General features: G+C 36.7%; 1 long non-coding RNA gene across 2 annotated transcripts; it reads left to right on the forward strand.

The window, feature by feature from the left end:
• Nucleotides 1-5: 5 nt before the first annotated feature.
• On the forward strand, nt 6-23,064 carry LOC309855781. Of its 2 annotated transcripts, XR_014306988.1 has the most exons (7): nt 6-105; nt 3,072-3,187; nt 4,445-4,585; nt 4,783-4,842; nt 7,684-7,766; nt 22,397-22,449; nt 22,864-23,064. It is a non-coding gene; the product is annotated as an uncharacterized lncRNA (long non-coding RNA). The 2 variants fall into 2 exon arrangements; XR_014306989.1 differs by lacking the exon at nt 4,445-4,585.
• The last annotated feature ends 867 nt before the right edge of the window (nt 23,065-23,931 follow it).

A 23,931-nucleotide genomic window follows, 5' to 3' on the forward strand; every position in this document is an offset into this window, starting at 1 on the left:
GAAGAGTACCAATGGCCTATGTGTCACAAACTTGATGCGTGGATGAGTTCAGCGGGCCATTACAACAGTAAGGTGGCAGTTGACAGATTTACTTTTTTTCCAAAGGTAGTTAAGAAAAACGTTGAAGCCTCACACCTAAACCTGTGCTGGCGTCATTGCTTGAGTACCAGAAATCTTTCAGGAGTTCGGGACTCTTTATTTGCTACCCTGTTTTGCCAATATTCGTTTGAGCTATGGTTTTACCTAGAGTCTGTAGAGAGCATGTGGGGAAAAAAAAGGCCTTTTCAAGATCGCTCATTAGCATAGGCTCTTCAAACTTGTTCTCAGGAAGCCAGAGCCCTACAGGGTCCCTTGGAAGCTGCGAGAAGTCGGTCGCCTTCATTAGCAAGCATTGTGTGTAAAATAGAGGCACTAGGGCCTGAAGCCTGCATCTATAATTCATTGAACCCATCCATTGAGCCCTTTAAAATGTAAAATTATGATAAATTTAAATTAAGATGAAATGTAAAGTTATATATTAGCATGAATAAATACGACAGATACATTATACTGAGTAGTCAAGTATCCTGGAGGTAATTTCTCAAGACTCCCCTTTTTTCTCCTACCGTTACTAAGATGATTAATTTCATTGTTTTCTGTATTTCCTACTTAAAAATCTCACTTTCGTTCATATTTGTTTTCCCCTGCCTGATTATATACAGAAGGGAAGTTGTGAGAAGAAAATAAAGAGGAAAAGGATTAGAGGTGAATTAGGCCTAGAACATAAGCTGAAGAAAAAACCTCTAAATCTTGTAGCCTGAGTAATTGTCTTTTTGAGGAGCGATATGCTGCTATGCCTTTCTTGATAACGATTTTAATGAATTAATAATATGGTGAAACGAACTAGTCTCAGAATAACAAATGTAGAAAGGTCATGCACGGTTAAATAATAAAACATAAGCATAATCAAATTTTCTGCCCAATAAAAGAAATAAACTATGAATATTTATTGAAATATGAAGAGAAAATATTCCAAAACATTCTGTAATTCAGAAAGAAAGACCTTTACCTTTTGTTGTATCTGTGAAGTCTTTTCTATATCTAGAAGATATTAAATTAAAGGAGCACTGTTCTTATTAGCAGAGAGAAAATAAGCACACATATAAACTGAATATTCTTAAATTCCTAGAAAATTGAATTTCTAATATTTTAAGTGTGCTGGACTTTAGTAAAGCATCTTCTTGCATAAACTAATCCAGAAATGCTTTAAGGACCCAAGGTTACATAATTAATGTAAAATTTTGGCAAGTGAATCTTTTCTCTGTTTTGTCAGTGTTAAGTATAATACAAGAATGCATTTTATCTTACTTGAGTGTGTTTTTCCTAAACGTACACAGGCTTACTGATCAAATAAGTTAACATTGCCTGTAAAAACGTTTACAGTTATGAAAAATGTAAGTGTTTTCAGCTACATTAAGTCAGTATTCTGACAGACTTTATTTAATCTGCAAATATGCTTTGTGGTATGCCAGCTTGAAGATAATTTTCAAGATCTTTAAACAACTTAAAATCGTGGACTGATATTAAATTGAGTTAATGAATGCATAATCATTGCACCACTAGATGCTCTTGAAGTAAAATAGAATATTGAAACATTGGTTTGAACTAAGCATAATTCCAGTATAATTTTTTATGTAATTTTGCATCTTATTTTGAAATGCTATAGGGAAGCTATATTTTGGAATTGTATAATGTATTCACTTTTGCCACTTTGGGAAGTTATAAAAAGGATTTGTGTGGCTGTGGGAAGTTTTGTCACATGTATTCTTAAGCCCTGCTAGTCTGTAAAAATGTTTGTATATGCCATATAGTTCTGTTTTCCACCCTTCACTTTTCTCTTAAAATAGAAGTTAGTTTCTTTGGTCCAAAGCTATAATTAATATGGAGGCTCTCCAAAGAGTAGCAGTGACAATTATAATACTATATGGCTTTCCTTTTTCAAGGAAAAAGAATAGTTTTTGCCTAAAGTAGCTTTTTAATTTTCAGACCCTTTTTTTTTTAAGATGTTATTTATTTATTTGACAGAGAGAGAGGGAATACAAGCAGGGGGAATGGAGAGGGAGGAGCAGGCTTCCTGTCAAGCAGGGAGCCCGCTGATGGGGGTCTTGATTCTTGGACCCTGGGACCATTACCTGAGCCAAAGGCAGACGCTTAACGACTGAGCCCCCCAGGCGCCCCTTCAGACCCTTTTATACTATAAAAAATCACCAAGAACCTTGAAGAGCTTTTGTTTATGTGGATTATAATGTGCATTAAACTATTGATGTTTACCATATTCAGGATAAAAATGAGAAAATTTAAAAATATTTGTTGATTCACTGGAAAGTAGCTATGATGAGCACATTGCATGTTAACGTAAATGACTTTTTTTTTTATGAAAATAGTTTTCCCCCCCCAAAAAATATTTTCATGGAAGTAATAGCATTGTTTACTATCTGGGCTAATGGAAGAAAGCCAGATCTTCAGATCTTTGTAACTACTTCTGCATTTAAACCACTGCATTGTACACATTATATAGCCTCTGGAAAACTCCACTGTATATTCATGAGAGGAAGAGAGTTAAAAAGACAAATAATATCTTAGTATTGTTATGGAAATAATTTCAACCTCACAGATTATCTAAAAGAATATGAGAGTACTAAAAAAAAAAGACAGAACTAAGAAAGTGAATTTTATTTGCTTTGGCTTACAATACCTGAGTCCGAAATGCGGCTATGAAATATATTCAAATGTTTACATTATCCCCTCAGTTTAGATGATCCTGCTTTCCTCATTTAGTAATTAATTCCTCTACCTACAATACAAAAGGTTATTCTTTACATGAAGTCTGCCTAGATAGCAGAGATTCTGTGTCTCACAAGAATAATCTTGTATTATTTAAGTTACCTTTATTAGGTACTTGATTATTTAAAGGGGGGAAACCCCACTTAAACAATAAACACTTAAACAATAGTGTTATCTTCTGTGTTTGTTTTCAAATGCTTTATTTGTACAGGAACACCCCCCGCCTTATGAGCTGTTTCTCTTTCCAGGATTTCAGTTACCCGACTCAATCTTCAGTCCAGAAACAGAAAATCTTCCTTCTGACTTCTTTCTTATCTTCAGAAATTCAACAGTAGCCTAACGCTGCATCACAATGCCTACCTAGGTCAGTCACCTCGCTTCATCTCATCACATAGGTATTTTATCATCTCACATCATCACAAGTGTGGGTACAGTATGATATTTTGAAAGAGAGAGAGAGAGACCACATTCACATAACTTTTATTACAGTATACTGTTTAATTATATTTTATTATTAGTTATAATACTCTCTTGTGCCTAATTTATAAATTAAAGTTTATCATATGTGTCTATAGGTATGAAAAACAGTATATATATAGGGTTTGGTACTATCTGCAGTTTCAGGCAGCCACTTGGGGGTCTTAGAATGCATTCCCTGTGAATAAGGGGAGGCTTCTGGGCTTTGATTAAATAGGTAAATATTGTTTTTTAGTCACTCATGATCCAGTCAAATGCACAGATCTCTTGTGACAACTCTTGGTTTTGCTTTCCCAAAATCAGTTCCTGAATTTCAAACAAGTAATATTTTCAAGATATATTTTGTACCTAAACTTTTAGGTGTAAATTGACTAAGATTTCTCAGAGGGCCTTTGGAATCACAAGGATTTGCTCTGTCACCTTATAAAGAAAGATGCTGGAAATAGCTAGGTTTGTTTAACATGTTCCTACTATAAAGTTGCATGGGAAGAGTTGTTAGGGCAGAAAGTACACAGCTGTCCCTAAATTAAGATTTTCTGGTAAATATTATTAATATAAATATTTTAGAAATTGTATGATTTCTGGGAAGTCCCTGGTGATTTGTCAGTGCCCTTTCTGCCTATAATACTGTTTGACCTTCAGGGATAACCCTCATCAAAACTCTGAAGAAATAATTATATACTGTACTCTAGTACAGAGTTTTGTCTCTCTCTTTTGAGGATTGGCAATATATAGAATTGGCAATAGTAATAAATTGACCACAGCCGTTAAATCTCTTAATGTTCTTGTTTTACTCTAAATCTTATCTGAACGTTCTACTGTAATCTACAGGCCAGAATTTACGTCTTCAACAAAGAACAATCTCAGAACCTCATGGAAAGAGACCATACCAGGTGCATCACATGATTGCCATTCCGAAGAATATACTTCAGGGTTCAGGCTCCTGAGCTGACATCATTTTGATAACTTTCAGACTATACCAGTGGACTGAGGCAAGATTTCCAGGGCTCATTTTAATCCAATGAAAGGCACAGATAGCATAGCATCAGATAACCAGGAAGGATATGCTAAACAATACCTAGTCTCCCATCAGATGCCTAGTAACCCTTTTTTTTTCTTTTTTTTCTCTTTCAAAATATTTCAGAATTTTTCATCACATGAAACCCAGATATCCTGACATGGATTTTAGAAAAAAAAGATCATATATCCCTTCCCAGAGAAAAAACAAACAAACAAACAAACGTGGAACTATTGTTGAGAATCTAAAGGAAATATGGAAAATAAGGTAGCATTAGTTACCCCATGATAAGTGTGGTCTCTTAATTATTTTATATAATGAAGAGCTATTTGATTTTTTAAGTAATTCAGGAATTATAATGAATGTATGCCATATCATTTTATTCATATTCTTTTTATATGTTTTGTTTCTGCTCTTGCTATTTTCTCTGCCTCTCCATCATTATGGAAAACTAATCCTTCAAGATTCAGCAGAGGTGTGATTTCCTCCAGGAAGCCTTTCTCTGAAGCCTTTCTCCGACCCTTGTAAGTTATGTCCATTATGTAAAATACTACTTGGCCTACCTCAGTCATAATTCTTGATGTTTAAATTACCTATATACTTTTTACTTCCTCTGGACTATAAAATCCTAAAAGGTAGAGACCACATCTACCTCATCTCTGAATTCCCAGGATTCAGTGCTATTCCTAGAACTTAGACGATGCTCAATAAATGTTTATTCAATTAAAGTTAAGTTATTAGGTACCATGCTAGGTCCTGTGGGTATTAGAGGTAATTAAAACATAATTCCTCTTCTGTTTCAATAATAGAGTATTTGTTTTATTCATTGGCTGACAAATGGTTTGTGGACTTTTAGAATTAAGAAACCATGGAATCCATTCTTTTTATCTTATGGACAAGAAACGGCGGTTCAAATAGATTGTAATTTTTTCCAGTATTGTAATAGCAGAGTAAAGGGTTAAACCCAACCTTCCAGATGTCTGCTAAGTGCTCTTCTATACTATATGCTCAGTTATCCTTTAATGATGAGCTGACAACAATGAGATATGCATTATGATATAAAGCAATAACAGCAATATAATTTTTAAAGGAAGATAAATCAGAAGTCTTTCTTCTTAACCCTTTCAAACACAGCCCAGCATAGAATCTTTGAGCTGGCTAACTTGTGTTTAGATTTCTTTAATTTTTCATCATTCCTGAAAGGTTTGCGTCTACCTTTTCTTTATTATTATGGTAAATATCTTATCAAAGCTGAGAAGTCACATGTTATAAAACATTTGTTTTTAATCTCTGCTTTGTGGATCCATTGTATTCTTGAAAAGTTGCCAAAACTTGACTCTCCCTTTCTTCTTGTCCTTCCAAAATGTTATTGACACAACTGTCTTACTTTTAGGGGTACCAAAATAACCATTTCTTGGCTACACTGGTAAAACCTTGGATTAAAATTATACTATAATACAGTCAATTTTTGGAGAACCATAAAGAAATGGCTTAATTTTAAAGAGTCAGAGACCACGCCACCCCAAAAAATGTACTTTGACATAAGAATTATTTCAGATTGATGGCAACTGAAAAGCAGACAGCAGAGAGAATAAAATGGAATAACCATTGCTAAAAGAGTTATTTAAAATGGAGCTGGGAGGACATTTAGATGGGGCTTATGCATATCTTCTGTCTCAAATTCTTGGAATTTTTGCTGAACTCAGCTAAAAGCCAAGGCATCTGCTATATGTTAAAATGGACATAATGGGACTTTCTGCCTAACACCAGCCTTAGCAACCAATCACATACAGATTAGTGTACTTGTAGAGAAACCAGCACCAATCACCTTTTCTTCAAAACAACTTATGTAAATCCCCTGTTTCCTCTTTAAAAACTCTAACCTCCTTTGTCTTTCTGGAGCATGCTTTCGATTTCAGGCAAATCTGTCTCCCAGACTGCAATTTCTAAAACCCCAAATAAACACACATATTTTATTTTGCATCTTGCAGTTTTGTCTTTTGCTGACTGACAGAGCAGAGAAAAGAAAAAGTCTCTGCCTTCCCATTTATGCCTAAAAGTAGCTGTACAGGCGTCCTCCCCTTTGTACCAGGAAGGATAGAAATTAACCACCAGAGACAATTTTACACTTTTATAAACCTGGAGTCAGCACTATAGGACCTACACAACAAACTGCTAATTCACCCTTATGGTGTATTAGTTCCCCTATATCTTTAACCTTCCTACAGTTTGCCACCCAGGAAACAAGTCTTTTTTCCTTTGTCTTGTCACTTCTATAAAAAGTGTCCTTTTGTTAAGATGCTATGTAAACTCAAGTTCTAACTACTCCTTTCGGTTACTCCTCATTGAGTACTCCCATGTGCTATACATGATGTACATATTAGTAAACTTCTGTTAGTTTTTCTCTTGCTAAACTGTGTTTTGCCAGTCTAATTTATAAGGCCCAAGGTAGAGACTCTAGAAGGGGAGAGTACAAAAAAGATCTTTTTCCTCTTCTATGGTTTATTAATAAATATTTTTATCTTAACAGTGTTTAAAAAATTCAGACTAGGGCGCCTGGGTGGCTCAGTTGGTTAAGCGACTGCCTTCGGCTCAGGTCATGATCCCGGAGTCCTGGGATCGAGTCCCCGCATTGGGCTCCCAGCTCCATGGGGAGTCTGCTTGTCCCTCTGACCTTCTCCCCTCTCATGCTCGCTCTCTCTCTCACTCTCTCTCTCTCTCTCAAATAAATAAATAAATAAATCTTAAAAAAAAATCAGACTAGGCTGCCTAGTTTCTTCAAGATCCTAGTGAGTAAAAGAAAGGACTTCATTTACCCAAGGGAGTACAAGGCAGCTGATAAAATCAGGATTTAATAATATATTTAAAAAGATACGAAAGAAAATAGGAAGAAACAGAAACAGTGAGTTCAGATAAATCAGATTGAAGTCTTAGGCTAAGGTTAAAAAAACCCTCTATGAGTATAAAATTGGGGTTTTAGTGAACTGTAATGAATGATTGGCTGATCACTACTTGAATTATCAGTCAGAAGAAAAAAAAACCTTAATTTTTATTGAATATTCCTAATGTGCCAAGCACTGTGGTAGACATATGACATGTCTGATCTCTTTATATTAGGCTTACATAGTAAGATTTTTTACAAATCTGATCTGTACATGAAATTACTACTCATAAAAATTATACTAGAAATCATATGAAAGCTACACTATTACTGGAATAATTAAAATGAACCTTTGTGAATTTCACCTCACATTCCTTCCCAGACTACAAAGGAAAAGATCAAAAACCATGAAATTCTCTCTTTAAGTAAAATCAAATTGAGTATGGAACAAGTCACCTAAATGAAGCATTTAATTCTATTACAGTGACTACAAGACTAAGTTATACATCTCATTACCACGTATTTTCAGAAGAAGGAAAAGACATTTATGTGATCCTGATTATATGGGTATGTGCCTCCTGTGTGGATCAGTGATGTTAATTAACCCCTTGTTGTATAAAATTATCATAATCAGCTTAAGTACAAATGATATAATGCTTGATTAAAGGAGACTGTACTGAGTAAAATGTAATTCCAGACATTGCTTAGAATCCATTGTATAAGAGGAGGCCAGCGTTTAAATGAGCCAAAAGTGTTAAGGTTTTAATGTTTTTCAAGGACTCGGGTTTTGGGTGCCTGTGTGGCTTAGTGGGTTAAGCGTCTACCTTTGGCTCAGGTCATGATCCCAGAGTCCTGTAATTGAGTCCCGTGTTGGGCTCCTTGCTCAGTGGGGAGGCTGTTTCTCTGCTTCTCCCCTAGCTCATGCTCTCTCTCTCTCGCTCGCTCACTCTGTCTCTCCTCAAATAAAGAAAATCTTAAAAGAAATCAAGTTTTCAAAAGGTCTAAATTATATTAGTTTTTATTTAATCTCTTTATCTAGTTATTGCTAACATATAGCAAAAACTACAGAACATAACATGCCATTGTTTATAAATGTCAGAGATATGGATATATCACTTAATAAGAAATTCATTAAAAAATATTTATATAGGGGCGCCTGGGTGGCTCAGTCAGTTAAGTGCCTGCCTTTGGCTCAGGTCATGATCCCAGGATCCTGGGATTGAGTCCAGCATCGAGGGTTCTTTCTCAGTGGGGGGACCTGCTTTCCCTCTGCTTGATGTTCCCTCTGCTTGTGGAAAGAGAGTACTCTCTCTGACAAATAAATAAATAAAATCTTTTTAAAAATATTTATTGAACACTTACTATGTCCAAGTCCCTCTGCTACACACAGCTACACTAGACAGCTTAGAGGTTAGTGAAAACACACAAACATGCATACAGATATGTTTTTACAAATTGTGGTAAAACACAATAAAAAACAGAGCAAGGCATGAGAGAATAACAGGAAGACTGGGGGTGGAGACCTCCTTTAAATTCAATGGTCAGAGAAAGTGTCTGCAGAAGTGACATTTAAGCTGAGAATTGAAAGATAAGGAGCTAACCAGGAAAAGATTGAGGGAATAACCTTCCAAGCAAAATTAATTGAATGTGGGCAGGTCATCAGAAAGGGTGCTTGTTTGAACAAAGAAATGAAAAAGGACAGTGTAATGTAGAGTGAAATAAACAAAGGAACCATTGGCATGCAGTGAGATTAGAGAGTTCAAATACCCTTGTAGGTTGTGGTAAAGATTTTTTTTTTAACATTTTCTTTATTGAGTGAGAGAGAGCATGAGAAGGGAGGTCAGAGGGAGAAGCCGACTCCCCATGGAGCTGGGAGCCTGATGCAGGACTAGATCCCTGGACTCCCGGATCATGATCTGAGCCAAAGGCAGTCGCCTAACCAACTGAGCCACCCAGGCACCCAGTGGTGAGGATTTTTATTTGTGTTCCTCGAGAACTAAGTGACAAATGTGCCACCGTATATATAAGAGGATTTTTACCTGTCTTAAGAATTGTGATTTTTCAATTAGAACATGTACACAATGTATCTCAGAAGAATTAAGCCCAAAAATGCATTGTTCATAAGAATAACATCTTTAAACTAAATGTTTAATTTTACTAAATTTATATCTTGTACAGATTTTTTTAAAAATAGCACAGCAAAAAAACAACAGCCCTCTCTCCTATCCCTCTCCATTCCTGATTCTCACTCTTGAAGAGCAATAAAACAGTTTTAGCTGTTCCCTATAATATTTACTACCACGTTTTTATGTAATATTGCTATTTCTTGACTTTTCAGCTTTTCAGATAATATCTACTAACTATTATGAAAGGTGGCAGTTTGTCTTTTATGCACCCACAAATACATACTTCCCCTCCTTCCAAAAATGTTGGTGAAATCCATATTCAGTGATGATGTTTCTATGACTTTGTAAACATTATTCAAAGTTTAACCAAGTATTGAGTATGTTGTTACATTTCCTTTCTTCTAAAAATTTTGTTTTGACAAATTAATTTTTATTTGTGTAGGATTTTTTTATGCTTCTATCACCTACTCATCCTCAAATAGGTTTGTCCAAGAAATCTCCACATCTCCTTTCTCTGTGTTCAATACATCAAGTTATCTATAACTTTCATTTTTAAAAAATTAAAGATGTCTGTGTTGGGGCTTTTTGTCCTTCTGTTCCAATGTGAGCTGGTTTAGTCTTTCTGAATAGCTGCCTTCCTGGCTTATCCCCACACCTTTATCCTGAAAATTCCTTTTGCCTTTCTCTTGTGTTGGACCCCATTTTATGGACTCTATGTTTCCCTCACTTTTGCTTTAACTCCCTCATTTTCATGGACAGATACCCTCCAGTAATTTCTTGAGAAACACGGTACATTTTTGGAGCGCTTGAATGTCTGAAAACACTTTGTTCTAATCTATTATCTGATTATTAGTTCAAGTGATAGAGTTCTAGGTTGATGTATTAGGTGTTCTATTGCTGCTGTAGTCAATTATCCCAAACTCAGTGGCTGAAAACACAAATTTATTTTCTTTGGATTAGAAATCTGAATTCAGTTTCAATGGGCTAAAGTCAAGGTATTGGCAAGGTTGGTTCCTTCTAGAGGCTATAGAGGGGAATCTTTTTCTTTGTCTTTTCCAGTTTCTACAGGCCACCTGCATTCTTTGATTCGTAGTCCTTCCTGTATCTTCTAAGCATATTATTCCAACCTCTGTTTCAGTTTTCACATCTCTTTTTCTTACTTTGATTTTCCTGACCCCTTTTTATAAGGACCTTTTTTATTATATTGGGCCTACCCAGAATCTGGGAAAATCACCCCATCTCAAGATATTTAACTTAATCACATTTGCAAAATTCCTTTACCATGTTTTACCATGTAAGGTAACAAAGTCACAGGTCCAAGAATTAGAATTAAGACATGTTTGTGGGAAGGCATTATTTATGCTACCACAGTTGGAAATTATTTTCCCTGAAAACTTATCTTCTTGATTCTGGGGTTACAGTTTAGAATTTTGTTCCTAATCTTATTTGTGATCCTTTGTATATGACCCGTCCCTCCCGCCGGAAATTTTAAAATCTTATCTTTATTCCATCTTCTGAAATTCCACTGTAATGTACATTACTGAAAATCATTTTCTCATTCACTGTTCCGGAAACTTGGTAGACCTTTTTAATCAGGACATTTATATATTGTGGTACTAAGAGTTTCTCTTGTATTATTCCTTTAGTAATTTTTTCCCTTCTCCTTTTTTGTATCGTCTTTCTGGAATTTCTGTTGGTCTAATTTGACCCTCCATTACTGAATCCTTGAATTGTCTCATCTTTATTCTATTTTCCACTTCTTTTTCTTTCTATTCTACTCTCTAGGAGAGCTCCTGAATTTTAAATTTTTATTCTTAGAATGATTTTAAAATCACTACAATAATATTTTAATTTCTAAAAATTCTTTCTCATTCCTTGAAAGGTCCATTTTATAGCATACTGTTCTTATATCTCAAATGTAGTACTGTTCTTATATCTCAAATATCTTCTCATATCTCTGAAAAATATTGATTATAGTTTTTTTGTTTCTTTTTGCCTTGACTTTTGTTACTTTTGTAGTTTTGGTTTCTGTGTTTAATTTTAAAATTTTATTTAAAATCAATTAATTAGAAGCACCTGGGTGGCTCAGTTGGTTAGGTGTCTGCCTTTGGCTCAGGTCATGATCCTCGAGTCTCAGGATTGAGCCCCTCATCAGGCGCCCTGCTCAGTGGGGAGTCTGCTTCTCCCTCTGCTCCTCCCCTATACCCCCCACTCATGTTCTCTCTTTCTCTCACAAATAAATAAGTAAAAATCTTTAAAAAATAAAAAATAAAATCAGTTAACATAGAGTGTATTATTAGTTTAGTGATTCATCAGTCTTATGTAACACCCAGTGTTCATTCCATCAAGTGCCCTCCTTAATGCCTATCACCCTGATACCCCATTCCCCCATCCAGCTCCCCTCCAGCAACCCTCAGTTTGTTTCCTATTGTTAAGAGTCTTTTATGGTTTGTCTGTGTTTCATTTTAGAAACTTTCCTCAAATATTTAGGGATTTGACTGCCCATAAAAATTTAAGAGTGAGGCACAAAAAAGTTCTGTCTCCATTGTTGGGACTTTTGAATTCTTAAGTTTCAATGGGGAGTAAGTGGGCAGTCTTTTCAATGGGAGAATCCCAGATGTCAGTGTCTATAGGGCTTTATACTAGTGCTTAGTCAGCTTCTCCAGAATGCTCAGCTGACAATATCCCCCCCCCAAAAAAAACAAGCAGCAGAAAGGTGACAGGGTCCAGAGGAGTTACTATTTAGTACATAGAGACTCCATCCTCATTTTCATTAAAGTTCACACCCCCGCCTTCAGCTATGCCTATCGTTTCCTAGACTAGAGCTTTTTTTCCCTAGAAAGCTGTCTCAATTACTCCAGAAAATAAAACTTGAATCTCTTGTTGGAATAGGTAAGGGGCTTTGAGAATCTATTTTTTCCCCCTAATATCTACTTTTGGTCAATTGTTAAGTTTCCCTTTTAAAATCCTCCCTTCATCCTGTACCTAAGTACTGAACCCATCACTACCAGCCTTAGGTTTCAGATTTCTCTAGTTTCTTAAATTAGCTTAGCACTCATTTCATCTAATACTTTCCAACTTCCACAATTCTGTTGACTCCATCTATCTGCTGTCATCTCCTCTCCTCTTCTCTTTGCCCTTCTCTATTAATACCCTTAAAAATTCCTTTCTGTCATTTTAGTGGTGCTTCATGATGCCACAGAGATAAATGCATGTGTCTCATCTGCCTTGTTTAACTGCAAGTCTTATAGCACACACCGTATCGACAAATAAGACATTCCAAAGTTAATAACATTGAGGTTGGGAGATTAAGAGGCCCACTTTTGCAACAAAAAGATAAAAATCTGTTTTGCAGAAACTGAAATAAGCAGTTCTATGATATGTAAGCCAAATATATGACTATTCACTGCACTGTGAAAAAGTAAGTTGTTACTACAGAAAACTGAATTATATCAACTTTCAAACACAACTATAGATAATTTAAGATAACACAGAAATATAAAAGACACACAGGCTTGTCTAGACAAATCAAAACCACAATGAGATACTACCTCATACCAGTCAGAATGGCTAAAATTAACAACTTGGGAAACAATAGATGTTGGCAAGGACGCAGAAAAAGGGGAACCCTCTAACACTGTTGGTGGGAAAGCAAGCTGGTGCAGCCACTCTGGAAAACAGTATGGAGGTTCCTCAAAAAGTTAAAAATAGAGCTACTATAGGACCCAGCAATTGTACTACTAGGTTATTATCCAAAGGATACAAAAATAGAGATTAGAAGTGCCACGTGTGCCCCAGTGTTTATAGCAGCAACATCCACAGTAGCCAAAGTATGGAAAGAGCCCAGATATCCATTGATCTTTATCCATTCATCTGTCAATGGATATCCGGGCCCTTTCTATATATATAATGGAATATTTTATATATATATATATATATATATATATATATATATATATATATATAATGGAATGTTACTTAGCCATCAAAAGAATGAAATCTTGCCATTTGCAATGATGTGGAACCAGAGAGTATTATGCTAAGTGAAGTAAGTCAGTCAGAGAATGACAAATGCCATATGATTTCACTCATATGTGGCATTTAAGAAACCAAACAGATGAACACAGGGGAAAGGAAGGGAAAATAAATTAAGATAAAAACACAGGGGGAGGCAAACCATAAGAGACTCTTAAATATAGAAAACAAACAGGGTTGCTGGAGGGGAGGTGGGTGGGGGGATGGGATAATTGGGTGATAGGCATTAAGGAGGGCACTTGATATAATAAACACTAGGTATTATATGCCACTGGATGAATCACCAAATTCTACCCCTGAAACTAATGATACACTGTATATCAATTAAATTTTAAAATTAAAAATAAATAAATAAATGGGAAAAAAGATATATTGGCTTGTCTAGTGTTTTTTGGATGCAGAATCCCTTTTAATGAAAAACTACCTTTAGATATTAACTGTCCTCATTAAGGAACTTCAAGAAGCATGCCATTTACTGACTAGAAGGACCAGCTCCTGACTGGCGTTTAATGTTGTGGATTTCATGAAATGGGTGATTTCAAGACACAATTTCAAAAAAAATTATTCAGATAAATCTTAAGTATTAAAAAAAACGTCCCCCATTGGGCTCAAGCATGGAGCCTGCTTGTCCCTCTGCTTGTTCTGCCTGCTTTGCCTGTTGCCTCCCCTGCTTGGGCTTGCTCTCTTTCTCTGACAAATAAATTAAAAAAATCTTTAAAAAGTCTGCATGATCCTTCTCTATCCCAGCCCCGACCACACATCCTAGCTGTATGTAAATTTGGGAAAGGGGGTCATGGTAAAGGAAAAGATGGGGGGATTGCACACAATAATAATAATCACTAAGATTAATTTACTTTTACTAAGTGCTTACTATGTAATGGTAACCACAGTAAACACTTTTCATGAATAATCTTTTTTTTAAAAATATATTTATTTGAGAGAGAGAGAACATGAGCGGGGATGGGGGGAGGAGCAGAGGGAAAGGGAGAAGGACAAGCAGACTCCCCACTGAGTGGGGAGCCCAACACAGGGCTCAATCCCAGAACCCTGAGATTATGACCTAAACTGAAATCAGATGGCTAACCAACTGAGCCACCCAGGTGCCCCTCATGAATTATCTCTTAGTAAATTGTTAGTGATTATTTGACAAATGAACTTAAACAGTTAAAAAGGAAGGAGAGGGGTGCCTAGGTGGCTCGGTCATTAAGTATCTGTCTTCAGCTCAGGTCATGATCACAGGGTGCAGGATCGAACCCCGCATCGCATCGGGCTCCCTGCCCTGCGGGAAGCCTAGTTCTCCCTCTCCCACTCCCCCTGCTTGTGTTCCCTCTCTGGCTGTCTCTCTCTGTCAAATAAATGAATGGAATTTTTTTAAAAAAAGTAAGGACAAATGAATGAGACGGAGGATGAGGGAAGAATGCCACCAAATATTCCATAATGTTCTCATTTCCTATTTCTCCCCCATTCCTCCATTTCTCACATATGCTCTAGACTGACTTATATTCATAGCATAATTTTGTATACTATCTCTACCTTTGGTGTTTTTTCAGTATGTTAATATTAAATAGTTTATCTTAGATACTTGAATTTGAAGGTTAATGATTTAGAACTTCAAGCAGGAGTTCTGGTTTAAATGGTTCACTGCTTTGCAAAATATACCAGAAAATATTTTTTAAGAGAAGATATGGAATAAAACAAGACAAGAAGAAAGAGTAACCTGCCAAGGCATTGCTATAACTTTTAAATCTGTTTTTATAAGTAATATAGTTGATGTTTCCAAGTGACCAAATTTTTAGAAAACTTCTTGATAATAGGAACCTGTAGTGATTTAATGTATATTCAGTCAAATTACCAAGAATGCATCGGTCTGAACATGTATAAAAGTGGCATAGGATCAAAGGAAATAATCTAGATAGAGGAAATGAGAATTTAAATAATAATTCTCCCAAAGTGGCTGACTGGCTCAGTAGAGCATGCAACCCTTGAGATCAAGGTGGTGAGTTCAAGCCCCACACTGGGCATAGAGCTTAGTTTTAAAAAATAATAATTCTCCCAAAGACTAATAAGATATATTTGAGCCTGCAGATTATTTAAAATTAAAAATCTTGCATTTTTAAGATTTTTTTTAAAAGAATCTCTACACCTAAAGCAGGATCTGAACCCACAACCCCAAGATCAAGAGTCACATGCTCCCACTGACTGAGCCAGTCAGGCATCCTGAAAGTTTTGCATTTTTTATTGTAAAAGAACAAAATAGATTTGTTTTTTACTTAATTGGTATGTACGGTACCTACTCTGTATCTAAGTTATATTATGGAAGAGAAGATATAAGAATGCTTGTTTTATCAAAAAGGTCATAATTTAGTGTTCAAGATAAAGCATATGCAAAATTACTACATATGGCATTATGTGACAAATGCCACTTGAATGACTAAAAGTATTTTGATTTTTTGTTTTGCCAAATTGCAATATAAATGGAATGAATTATGTAGTGAACTCCAAATACGTTTCTTTGTATAATATTTATACGTGGTGACCTTTGATGACAGTTGTAAAACATCATTAAAACCAGTTCAGGTAGGGCTCTGGGGTGGTTAGGTCAGTTGAGCATCTAACTTCAGCTGAGATCATGATCTCAGAGTCCTGGGGAGCCCAGCAGTGAGCCCAGGGCAAGCTCCGTATCTGCTTGTCCCTTTTCCTCTGCCTGTCCCTCTCTTAGTGCTCTCTCTCTCTCTTTCTCTCAAATAAATAAATAAAATCTAGAAAAAATTTAAAAAAAAAAACAGGTCAGGTACAAGTCCAGAAAAAGAGCTCCCAGCTATGGTACACTACGAGAAAAAAAAAAATACTGGATTTAAAGAGATACATATGTGTGTTTCTTTTAATGGAATATATATCCTATTGATTATTTACTAGATTCCATTAAACCAAGTGCATTAAATATATATATTTCATTTACTTTTCACAATAGGTCAGTACTATTTTTATCCTGTTTTTCAAAAGAAGAAATAGGCTCAGAGAAACTAAGTAACTTGTCCAATGTTAAGTAGCTCCTAAATGATGGAGTCAGGAGTTGAATCCAATCTGTTTCACTCCTAATCTGCACTCTTTTTTTTTTAAAAAGATTTTATTTATTTATTTGACAGAGAGAGATCACAAGTAGGCAGAGAGGCAGGTAGAGAGAGAGAGGAGGAAGCAGGCTCCCCGCTGAGCAGAGAGCCCGATGTGGGACTCGATCCCAGGACCCTGAGACCATGACCCGAGTCGAAGGCAGCGGCATAACCCACTGAGCCACCCAGGCGCCCCCTAATCTGCACTCTTAACCATTTGTCTCTGCTGTCTCTCTTAAGGAACATGCCATTGGAGATACCTGGGAAATACTTAGATGTATTAAGAGGCTAGAGATACAGATCTCGCAGTCATCAGCATGTGTTACATTCTCAAATATAAGGAGACCTCAGTAAGAAAAAACGAAAAAGATTTTCTTGTCAGGGCACCTGGGTGGCTCAGTCTGTTAAGCGTCTGCCTTTGGTTCAGGTCATGATCTCAGGGTCCTGGGACCAAGCCCCACGTTGGACTCCCTGCTTAGCAGGAACTTGGCTTCTCCCTCTTCCTTGCCCCCCCCTTGCCCCCCATGCATTCTCTGTCTCTCTCTCTCTAATAAATAAAATATTTTTAAAAAATTTTTCTTGTCAACCAGATTATAACAAGTTTTAGAGATACAGATGAATGAGTCAAATATCTACTTGTAGCACTTAAAATTTCCCTTCAGTGAAATAACTATAGCTATATTATAAAAAATGTTAATTTGGCTTTATTGATTTTTCTCCTCATATTTCATGAACTAACTTTAATTTTCCAGATGCATTTTCAACATTAGTGTCTGCATCATTACTAGAGTCTATTCTTGCCATCTGTTTTCCAGAGCTCAGTGTCCTCACTTCTAACATTTGAATCTATTTGCATCATCTTACCATGAAGGAAATTTTATCCCAAGTCATAAATACACATTCACATAACATCACATTTGCAACTGTGATGTCATAGTCTCAGTACTAACCATTACATTTGAACTAATATTTCTATTAAATTTGCATTGATTTATTTATTTGATTTGTATTTATTTATTTATTTATTTATTACATTTGAACTAATATTTCTATTAAATTTTGTATTGATTTATTTATTTGACAGAGAGAGATCACAAGTAGGCTGAGAGGCAGATGGAGAGAGAGAGGGAGGAGGAAGCAGGCTCCCCAGCAAGCAGAGAGCCTCGATCCCAGGATCCTGGGATCATGACCTGAGCCAAAGGCAGAGGCTTTAACCCACTGAGCCACCTAGGCACCCATTTGTATTGATATTTTTATGTATATATGAACATATGTATTTGCTTGCTCATTTATTTTATTTTTTTTTTAAAGATTTTATTTATTTGACAGAGAGAGATCACAGGTAAGCAGAGAGGCAGGCAGAGAGAGAGGAAGGGAAGCACAGGCCCCCCGCTGAGCAGAGAGCCGGATGTGGGACTCGATCCCAGGATCCTGAGATCATGACCTGAGCCAAAGGCAGTGGCTTAACCCACTGAGCCACCTAGGCGCCCATTTGTATTGATATTTTTATGTATATATGAACATATGTATTTGCTTGCTCATGTATTTTTTAAAGTTTTTCTTAAGACTGTATTCATTTATTTGACAGAGGAAGAGAGCACAAGTAGGGGGAGCAGCACAGGGGAGGGAAAAGCAGATTCCCTGCTGAGCAAGGCCCCGATGGATGTGGGGCACGATCCCAGAACCCTGGGAGCATGACCTGAACCGAAGGCAGACACTTAACTGACTGAGCCACCCAGGTGCCCCTGTCTTTTTTCTTAATGTAGGCATTTTTTGCTATACTTTCCTCTCAGGATTGCTTTTGCTGCATCCCATAAGTTTTGGTATGTTCTGGTTTTGTTTTATCACTTTCTGATTTCCCTTTTGATATCTTCTTTAACGCATTGGTTTTTCAGGAAAGAGTATGTTGTGTAATCACTACATATTTAATTTTTCAGTTTCTTCCTGTTATGGATTTCTAGTTTTATATCTTTGTAGTTAGAAAAGATACTTGATATGGTTTCAATCTTCTTAAATTTGTTAAGGCTTGCTTTGTGACCCAACATATGATCTGTGCTTGAGAATGTTCTGTGTAAGCTTGAGAAGAATGTGTATTCTGGTGCTGGTGGATAGAATGTTTAGTATAAGTCTGGTAGGCCCATTAGTCTCTTGGTTATTCAAGTCCACTGTTTATTTTCTCCTAGATGATCTGCCCAATGTTGAAAGTGACATACTGAAGTCCCCTACTATTATTGTAATGCTGTTTATTTCTGAGCTGATCTCTTCATCACTATATAGTGACCTTCTTATTATCTCTTGTGACTCCCTTTGACTGAAAGTCTTATTTTATATGATAAAAGTATAGTCCCACCTGCTCTCTTTTGGTTATCATTTGCATGGAGTATCTTTCTCCATCCCATATCTATTACTTTAAAATTTTTTTTTAATTTTCCTAAAGATTTTGTTTATTTATTTGACAGAGAGAGAGACAGCAACAGAGGGAACACAAGGAGAGGGAGCAGGGAGAGGGAGCAGCAGGCTTCCCGCTGAGCAGGGAGCCCAATGCGGGACTCAACGCAGGACTCGATGGGGGACTTGATCCCAGGACCCGAAGGCAGACCCTTAACAACTGAGCCACCCAGGCTCCCTTCTGTTACCTTTTATTTATTTTTTAATTTTTTAAAAAGATTTTGTTTATTCCTTTGATAGAGATCACAAGTAGGCAGAGAGGCACACAGAGAGAGAGAGGAAGGGAAGGAGGCTTTCTGCTGAGCAGAGAGCCACCCAGGCACCTCTTTTATTTTATTTTTTTGAAGATTTTTATTTATTTACCTTTTAAATGCAAAGCTTTATTGTACTTCCTTTCCTGGCATTTTTTTACTCATACATAAGGTACAAAAACAGGTATCCATTCAGCACAAATCATAAAATAGACATCTAATAAATGCTTGCTAAAAGTAGCGTAATTTACCGACCTAGAATAGGATTGTTCTATGTATACCTACAAATGTTAGCTTTTAGTTAGAGAATATCCACCAGATGGCAACCTCATCTGCATGTGAAACATGATGTACACTCCTCTGCAACCCATTACAAGTCCCTTGAGCCAAATGTTCCCAGATTAATGGCTGATTTCTATAGTGATCCCAGTAAATGAATACTAGGTAGTCACTTGGCAGTGGGGGATGTGCAGATTTGCATAGAGCATCCCAACTGTGAAATACTTCTAGTGACATTCTTTTATCGTTAATATTGAAAACAAAAATAATAGTAGCTATTTCCATGTTGCCTTCTAAACATATTTCTAATTTGAAGCTAAAGGGAACCATATTTATTTCTCTAACCTACAAAGCTGCAGACAGGATTATTTCTTCCTGAATCGCAATTTATTCTAGTTGGATTCCTTGTACTTAATGGCAGTCTGTAGCTAGCTGGTTTATTGTTTGATATGCAAACTGTCTTCCTTCTTTCTAAACCTGATAGTATGCAGAGAGTACTGCTGGGGATATTTAATATGTCCCTTATTGTTTTCTGTTTATCAACAACCTGCCCTGAGGTACTAATTAGATGGAAGATACTGCATAGACTTAGCAAATACTGTTGTGTTTTTCCATACAAATAAATCTGTGACCAAGGTGAAAGTTGTTGATGTGTTGGTTACATGTGCTGCAAATCTCTGGAAACATGCGTGATGGTAGATACAGTAGAAAACGGGAAAAAAACTGATTCATTGAAAGTTTTAGTCCTGAGTAGCTGGAATTCTAATTGCAAATGACATTTCATTAATAAATCCTTTTCAAAAGCGGCATATTTCACCTACATTAAAGTACAGCAGTATAAGACATCTGTTTGAATTAAATATCTATACCACCTAACAGATTGCCTTTTTCTTATGGTTATAATTTACTTTATTTTGCATTTGTGTATTTCCAAAGTACATATTTGAAAAATATGCTTTTTTCTCAGTCTTCTGGGTACTTTTAATAACTTTATTGAGGCATATTTTACATATAATATAGCTCACCCAGCTCAAGTGTACAATTCTATGATTTTTAGTAAATTTTAAGTTTCCTGTGTATTTTTCCCCTGTGCATTTTTGAAATAGCATAGCTGTACCTAGATGCAGCTCCTCATTACATGACAAAGTATGCTACATTTTGGCAGCTCGGCTATCTTTGGTTTCTAATATGCCTGCTTTTAGATATTGTTTACTTAAATGAAGTTCAGAAAATCTGGGGCGCCTGGGTGTCTCAGTCATTAAGCGTCTGCCTTCAGTTCAGGTCATAATCCCAGGGTCCTGGGATCAAGCCCCACATTTGGTTCCCTGCTTGGCGGGAAGCCTGGTCTCCCTCTCCCACTCCCCCTGCTTGTGTTCCCTCTCTCTCGCGCACGCTCGATTGCTCTCTCTCTCTCCCTCACTCTGTCAAATGAATAAATAAAATCTTTTAAAAAAAGAAAATCTGACTCTTGTGTCTGAAGTTTTGTTAGTATCAGTGTCTCAGTCCCCCATCTTCTAGAAGGTAGGAACATATTTACATCACATTACAGATGAATTTTGTAATTTTGACTTCATTGTCATATAATACTAACAAATATATCCTTCAGTATGACCCAGACCACTGGAGCTAGTGACTATTATTTTAATTTAATACATGTGTAATACATAACAGTAACACATTTTACAGCACATAGAAAACTATTCTTGCTCTTAAAGGACTTTTTTTTAAAGATTCTTTTTTTAAAGGTTCTATTTACTTATTTGACACAGACAGTGAGAGAGCACAAGCAGGGGGAGCGGCAGAGGGAGAGGGAGAAGCAGGCTCCCTGCTTGATCTTGTGACTTAGCCGAAGGCAGCCGCCCAACTGACTGAACCACCCAGACACCCCTTCTCTTAAAGGATTTAAAAGTAGTTAAAAAATTGATCTAGGTATAAAGAGCCCTCTGGAAAGATCATTAAGACCTCATTCATATTTTCACTTTCTTTCCTTATTCTTCTTTCTCATCCCTCAGACATATGACTTTCTGTTCTCTTATTCTGCCATCTAGATTTGCCCACATGGCTCCAAGTTCAAATCACATCAGTGAAGAGTACATAAAAGCTGATGTCCATCTTCTATTAAATATTAGTTCCCTTCTTCATATGTTTGGGTTAAAGGCTATATTATGAAACGATAGAAAAAGCTCCAGGTCAATATTACTATTGTTTCTTGCATAGATGGTCACCAAGAACTGATGTCGCCTTCAGTTAGAAGAGTTTATTTGACCTTAATGGAAGAAATTTTCCCATATTTGAATAATTTGAATAATTGAATAATTCCTGACTTTGAGGAATTTATGCCAATGTACATAGTAACTAAAAAGCTGAACAAATTATTAAAAAAACAGCCATTTCAACACTGAAAATTGACCCAAAGATACGACAAAGTGAGAAATTCTGAACTTTAGGATGCCTGGGTGGCTCAGTGGGTTAAGCCTCTGCCTTTGGCTCAGGTCATGATCTCAGGGTCCTGGGATTGAGCCCCACATTAGGCTCTCTGCTCGGTGGAGAGCCTACTTCACCCCCTTTCTCTGCCTGCCTCTCTGCCTACTTGTGATCTCTCTCTCTGTGTGTCAAATAAATAAATAAAACCTTAAAAAAAAGAAATTCCGAACTTTGAGTAAGAAGAGAGCAAGTCTATATGGTATTCTTAGCCTTTGAATCAATAAATTGAATAAAGAAGGTCACTAAGATCACCCTCACCAATATAGGTAGACATCATCCAATCCACTGGATGGAGGGCCCATAAGGCAGAAGGGCAAATTTGCTCAGCTTGAGCTGGAACTTTCGTCTTCATCCCTCAGACATTGGCATTCCCGGTAGTTGGTCCTTCAGACTAAAACTTGGATTTACATCATTGTTTCCCAGGATTTTGGGTTTGGATTAGAGCTATGCCATTTTTTTTCCAGGACCTCCATCTTGCAGACAGCAGATTGTGGGACTTCTTAGCCTCCATAATTATGTGAGTAACCCTTCATAATACATCACTTTCTATATATCTTTCTATATACCTTATTTGTTCTGTTTCTCTGGAGAATCCTGACTAATATGCTGGGCTTACTTCAATTTCCTACTCACCAACACCAACCCCTGCTATTGGCACAGTAGTTGAACCAAGGTAAGGCAGGCTGTAAAATAAAACCCAGCAACTTCACTGCTGCTGCTGCTGCTGTAAAGAACTCACTTGATTTAGAGCAACAATGGTTCAAGTAGTGATCTCAGTGGCAAGCAGATAAGAAGGCCTGAGACCCTGAGATTACTGGACTGTTCGGGGCAGGCAATGGACTACCAGTGGACATAATAGGGAATTCCAGGAAGTGAGACAGCCATAGTGGACTTGATAAGGTATCCACATATCCTGTGTGCATGCCCACAGATCCCTGGAATTCGGCACCTTTGTGAATATACAGAGGAAAAGCAAGTGAGACCAACAGAAGGTAAAAGCTGGAGCCAACGTGGGGCGACTGGGTGGCTTAGTCATGGGTGTCTGCCTTCAGCGTGGGTCATGATCCCAGGGTCCTGGGATGGAGCTCCGCATCAGGCTCCCTGCTTGGCCAGGAGCCTGCTTCCCCCTCTCCCTCTGTTACTCCCCCTACTTGTTGTCTCTCTGTCAAATAAATAAAATCATTTTTTTAAAAAAAAGCTGGAGCAGATGTGACAGCAATTTAAAGTATGCGTATGCTCCCCAATCAGATAATGGCTACATAGTGGCTAGAGTTGTTTGAAGCAACCTCTAGCTAAACATTGTGCAAGGTATACATGCACTCCTAGGGAGCTAGTTTTTGAAAATAAAACAAAGGGAAAAAATCTGAACAGAGACCTCAGTAGCCACACATTGTAGTAGAGACAGAGATCATAAACTTAGTTCAGGTAAGTTAGTAAAGAAACAAGCAAACAATAAAAATAACAAACATCAGGAGTCAAATCAATTCAGAGCTGTTAAAATATATTATCTAAAATGTCTGATATTTTAAGACATGTAAATTGACAAAAAAGTATAGAAATTGATTCAGCAATTTAAATTCTCCCCCCCTTCAAAAGAAAGCGCAGGCCCATGTGGCTTCTGTGGTATATTTGATCAAATATTTAAAGAAAAAAACTCACACCAATCCTTTACAGACACTTTGAAAAGCAGAAGAGGGAATGCTTCCCAACTTCTACAAGGCCAGCATTACTCTGATACCAAAGACATCAGAAGAAAAGAAAACTATAGACTGATACCCTTTGTGAATACACATGCAAAAATTCTTAATAAGTATTAACATACTAAATTCAGGACCATATTAAAAAGATTTATAAGCATGGCAAAGTGATATTTGTTCTAGGAATGCAAGTTGGCATAATAATAAAAAAATTAAATGCACCATGTTAATAGAATAAAGGACAAAAGCACATAATTATAGACACAGAAAAAGCATTTCACAAAAGTTAACACCCTATCATG

This window comes from Mustela nivalis, assembly GCF_964662115.1.
Source record: "Mustela nivalis genome assembly, chromosome: X".
Taxonomy (NCBI): Eukaryota; Metazoa; Chordata; class Mammalia; order Carnivora; family Mustelidae; genus Mustela; species Mustela nivalis.